Source organism: Acartia tonsa, chromosome 5 (genome assembly GCF_053477335.1).
Source record: "Acartia tonsa isolate MP-2025a chromosome 5, ASM5347733v1, whole genome shotgun sequence".
NCBI classification, from domain to species: domain Eukaryota; kingdom Metazoa; phylum Arthropoda; class Copepoda; order Calanoida; family Acartiidae; genus Acartia; species Acartia tonsa.
This window is the reverse complement of record NC_137264.1, coordinates 46,452,412-46,457,879: the sequence shown is the minus strand read 5'-3', so window position 1 is coordinate 46,457,879 and position 5,468 is coordinate 46,452,412. Positions and strand designations below refer to the sequence as shown.

The window sequence follows — 5,468 nt, the reverse complement described above, 5'->3', positions numbered from 1 at the left end:
CATGGGGTAGAATCTCACTCCTCAACTGGGATAGTGCCATTAAGTAGAAGATAACAAGCAATTATTTTGATTAATTAAAAAAATTAAAATTAATTTTTACCAATACGTCTGGCAACATAGAAATAACTCCTCTTTTCTTTCTCCTTTTCGTTCCTCCTTTTTTTCAAGTATGAGCGTATTAGTAATGGATATACTATTACTTGGATATTGCACCAGATTTTCATGTACTCTGGTAAAATGATGCTAGAAGCTGGCAAAAGTAAAGAAGACCCCCAACCGCCCACTTACACCTCTAAATAACTGACCAATAACTGATGTCCATGTTTAGCAAGTTAAGTTGACGACAAATTTTCTCCTGTTAATTTATCCATGTGTATCCTACATCCATTGTATTAACTCCCCCTTCGCCACACTTCCCCTTTCCCACACAATGCGCTCGCTCCTCACACACACACACACACACACACACAGACACTCAGTTTGAGAATTTTATTCAAGAGGAAATAAATGTTACAAATTTTCCCCACCAAAATCATCTAATTTTGGCCTTTTAATTAATATTTGTTATAAAATATATGAAAAGCACAGAGAAAATAAAGTGACTTATTGTGATAAATAAAAGTTATAGTTGAAATCTATAAGAAATAGAGAAAAAGTTATTTTTTGTTGTTGTGAATTTTCACCTAAGTGAAATTTGTTATCTCGCGCGAGGTAGGCAAAATTATTTTTACATTTTCTACAATTTTAGGTTATAAATAGATTTATATTTCTTATTGTATATTTTTTAAGTCTTAAATTATTTAATCAAAATTTAATAATTAGCAAAAAAATTTTCTAAAGGGGTATTTTTGATAAAAATCACATGCTATGTGCCGGGGCCAATTTCCTAGCCTAACATAAAATAATCTATTAATAAAGCTACTGTAATCATACGACGATACTTTGTTTTCGTTCCATGATACAAAATTTTCAATGGTTCTTCCATTAACTAGCAGTGTGTCCAAACGTTTCAACCATTAATATTTATCTATACAGTAGGAGTAATATTGTTTATCATCATTGGGTATTTTCATCAGTTTATCTTTATTTGTCTTATCCCTTAAGATCCCTGGAACCAACCAATACCAACAAATAAATCCCAAAACAAGGATGACAACATCTATAAAAATGCGAAGCTTATTAAATAATCTACAAATAAATGGATAAGACTTTTAATAAATGTAGATTTCAATTATCGATTAAAAGGATCGGTGCGGTCATTGCTAATTTAAACCAACCAATCACAATTTCAAGTGTTTAAAGCTTTTAATGAGAAATCGTGTTAATTAAACTTTGGTTACTATTAGAATTAATATTTCATTGTCCCTTCCCTTACTTGGTCATCTTCTGTTACTTTGTCAGGCAGGTGACATTGGCTTAAAATAAGGGAGAAGGCACCTGGTGTAAAAAAATATTGTTATCTTTATCGATTAATTAGATTATATTACTTACATGCCATAAAAATTAAGGTCGATTTTTCAAACCAAAGCTACCTTATAATTCACTTTGTCTGTCCGTCCTTCTCATTATCATTCTATAATCCTCGTTTTATGACTAATGAACCTTTGGTCTTTAATTCACTTTGCCAGCTTGTCAAACCATGATGTTTTGACCTTCGCTATTGATGGATGTTGTCTGTCATCCATGTTTATTGTTTAATCGAAAGCGAAGCTACCCTATAAATATTTATTAATGGCAAGTACGTACTTGTCTCATAAACTATCAAAGCGAGAAAGTAAAAGAGTAAGTTTACAAAAAAAGTGTTAATTTTTCTTACGTTTCTCGATTATAAAACGATAGTTCAACGAAACATAAACGTCAAACGCAACATAGACATATTTCAAATATAAAAAAACACATTTAAAGTGCCACTAGAGGCCTCTAGGGGACGTAGCCGCTAGTAAAAAATATATTATCAATTATTTACCTAATATAATATATAGTTTTCTAAAATCTCTCATTGCTTCCTTTATGATTTATCTTAATTAAAAAATTTTAGGAAAAAATATAATTAATTGGTGGTTTTTGCTTTTCATTTGGTAGATTTTTATACCTAATGATTTATTATATCATGACTTGCTTCGCTTTTAGCTTCTAGGGGCAAAAATAAGTAATACTTAGATGAATCTTACCCCCTTAATTTTGCTAGGTAGGTGGATACCACCCTCTACTCCCACCGTCTGCATTAAAACTGTATTAAAACACTACATTGCCCCCTTTATTCATAAATTCGATGAAACCTTGCTTGTTATTTTTATGTATCGTATAGTAGACAGTTTTCCCGGATATTAAAATGAAAAATTATAGATTAAAACCAGTTTTGTTAGGCCCCAGATACTGAAGGCCCGGGCTAACAAAATTGATGATTTTTATTTCGTTCTTAATGGACAATTGTCTGTAATACGATATTATATATGAATTTTCAGTATGGCTTAGAACCGGTTCTAATCCAGCGGATATAAATCAGTTTCGAAGCCATTCTGGAAAAAAATTTACGGTTGTTTTTTCGCTACTTGTTGTGATGTACTCTGTGCTGTTGAAAAAAATATCAAAGACTATTACTTTTTATCCAGGGAGGGAGGGGACATTGGACTGTAAATTACACTAGAACCAAAAGTTTTATAACTGCGTTTTCTTATGCGTTGGCTTAAAAACTTTGGATACCTTAACTAGGTAAACTTTGATTGGTTGGTTCGTTAAATTGAGTGTTTTAACGTTTCAACCAATAATTTCATTTTACAAAGGGGGTCATTAATGATGTACGACAATTTTTTCGTATATTGTCTTATCCCTTAAGATCCCTGTCTGTCTATCCCACGTCAGAAAAAAGTAATAGTTCAAAATATTTAATATTTGTGACTTTTTTTTGTACAATTTGAACAAAATTGCTACTTATAGAATGGTATATAACGAATTTGCAGGGAGGGAGGGGATATTGGACTGTAAATTACTCTGGTATCCAAAGTTTTATAACCACGTTATCTTACTCGTCGCCTTAAAAACTTTAGGACGGTTTATTGATTTTTTTTTTTTTTTTTAATCATTAATGATGAACTACATTTTTTTCGTCTATTGTCTTATCCCTTAAGATCCCACGTCAGAAAAAGTAATAGTTCAAACATCAAATATTTGATACCTACTTATTTAACTTTATTTTTGTACAATTTGAACAAAATTATATAATGTTATTTATCCATAGGGTTGGCAATCCGAATCCGGAATCCGCCCAATTTTTGGTCATATTTGGAATCCGAATCTGGAATTCGTTTTTTTTATAGCGGATTCGGATTCTTAATTGGTAGGCTAAAATTAGCGTCTTGAGTTTTTCTTTCAACTCCCCCTTTTTGAAGGCAAAGATTATCATCATTATAAATAAAATCTTTAAAAATCTGGTTCGATTATCGAAAGTGAATTATAGAGAGTACCAAGAACATTAATTTTTAGGACATATGTAGCACTTAATTTTTTTAAAAAGCCTTTTAAAATATTGCTAGAATCCGAATCCGGAATCCGCCAAAAATAAGAATCTAGAATCCGCCATTTTTTTGACGGATTCTTGTAAGAATCCGAATCCGGTCCAAGAATTTGACGGATTGCCATCCCTAGTCACTTATCCAACAATTTTCTGGGAGGGAGGGGACATTGGACTGTACATTTTTCTGGTATCCAAAGTTTTATAACCACGTTTCTTACTTGTAAGCTTAAAATCTTTGGGACTTCTAAAAAATTTTCATTAGTGTTGGTTCAAAATTATTATTTGTCTAACTCTAAACCTTTCAACCAATTACTTATTTTAACAATGTATTCTATTATTTCTGAAATTATTTTAATTATAGTCCCATTGGGAGATTTTTTCCCAAAAAGGCATCAATTTTAGTTTGGATTTTTCCAGAATTGACAAAAGGATATCAAAAACCTAATACTAGTTTTTTGTGTGATTTATTCGAATAGATATAGAATATAAGTGGATATTATGACAGAGGCAAATAGTTGCTAAAAGGATCTTATTTTTTGGTCAGTTAGTTTATCCAGTAGGAGAGTAGGGGGTGGGATGAAAGGGTTGGATGGGGGTATCATTATTTTGGCCAGCTACAAAGTTTCATTGTTGTAAGATCCAAGTAATAATATAGGTATACATTTTTTATTCATATTTTGATTAAAATTCGATATTTCTTTAATAATTTTTAACGAAAAATACGGCTCCGGATCCAGCTCTGGCTCCGGCTCCGGATCCAGCTCCGGATCCAGCTCCGATCCGGCTCCACCAAAAATGTTGCTGCTCCGGCTCCGAAACACTGCCCCCCCCCCCACTTTAAGAAAATAGCCTAAAAACACCATAGGACCAGTTGGTGTATTCACTGAAGAGTAAAATCCAATCTGTTCAGTGGTTACCGAGATCTTAAGCTTCAGACAGACAGACATCAAGCTACTTTGTATTATAGGTAGATAATATGTTTATCATAATTTCGTCTCTTTTTTGATTTGTTTATTTAAAAATTTATGAGTTCAAATGATTACATAAATGTATTTATTCAAATTCGGATTAAGTATATTAGTTATTTATCGCATTGTTTTATTGACAGCTCTCCGCGGATATTAAGATATAGAATGGTAAGAATTAAACCAGTTTTGTTACCCCCGAGGGGAGTCCCAGGCTAACAAAACAGTGATTAATTTTATGATATTTTAATTTATACTAGCGGCTTCGCCCCTAGCCTCTAGGGGCTTTTCCCCAAGAGATTTGATCAAACCAATTTTTCGTATTTTAGATTTAAAGGAAAACTTTTTTTAAATTTGGGGGGGGGAGAGAAATTTTTATTTTTTGGGGGGGTTGGGGGTGTTCCGCCCCTCAAGAAAATAGGTATAAACCTTCCCGGGACCTATGAGAAGCTACCCTGTAAAGGAGAACCCGATCGGTTCAGCGGTTAGCTACAAACAAACAGACAGACAGACAGAGACAAACAGACAGACATCGTTCTACTTTGTATTATTGATATCTTTGGAAAATTGTCTGTTTCAGAGGTAGTCATATTTGAAAAAATCAGCCGTCTATCTTTGATACCAGCTGGGAAAATAACATTTTCCACTGTTGACTGTGACGTATATATAAAATAAGTTATTGAGTTGCTTCTGTACTAATAAGTTAAAAGTGCAAGCAGCCGATTCAAATGTTTATTTGATATGTCTGAATGCACGGATAGCGCTTAGTTTTCTATAAAAAAAAATTTGGGAGGGGGGGGGGGGGACAGACCCTCTACTTTAAATTTTATTTTGAAAGATGGGAGGAAATTTTTTCTCTTAATGATATTTTTCTTGAAATGGTAAAAAAATTTCCCAAAATAGTTATAAACCTTCCATGGACCTATAAAAAGCTTCACTGTAAAGGAGAATCATATCAGTCCAGTGGGCCAGCAGGTGTCAAAATACAA

At 32.8% G+C, this 5,468-nt stretch overlaps 1 protein-coding gene across 1 annotated transcript in view; it reads left to right on the top strand.

The window, feature by feature from the left end:
- Window positions 1-476: 476 nt before the first annotated feature.
- The window catches only part of LOC145319652 (uncharacterized), a 205,592-nt gene continuing 200,600 nt past the window's right edge, over window positions 477-5,468 (top strand). Inside the window, exon 1 of the mRNA XM_080161921.1 lies at window positions 477-711. The gene's annotated coding sequence lies outside the window, so the exon portion shown is untranslated. The remainder of the gene's footprint in view (window positions 712-5,468) is intronic.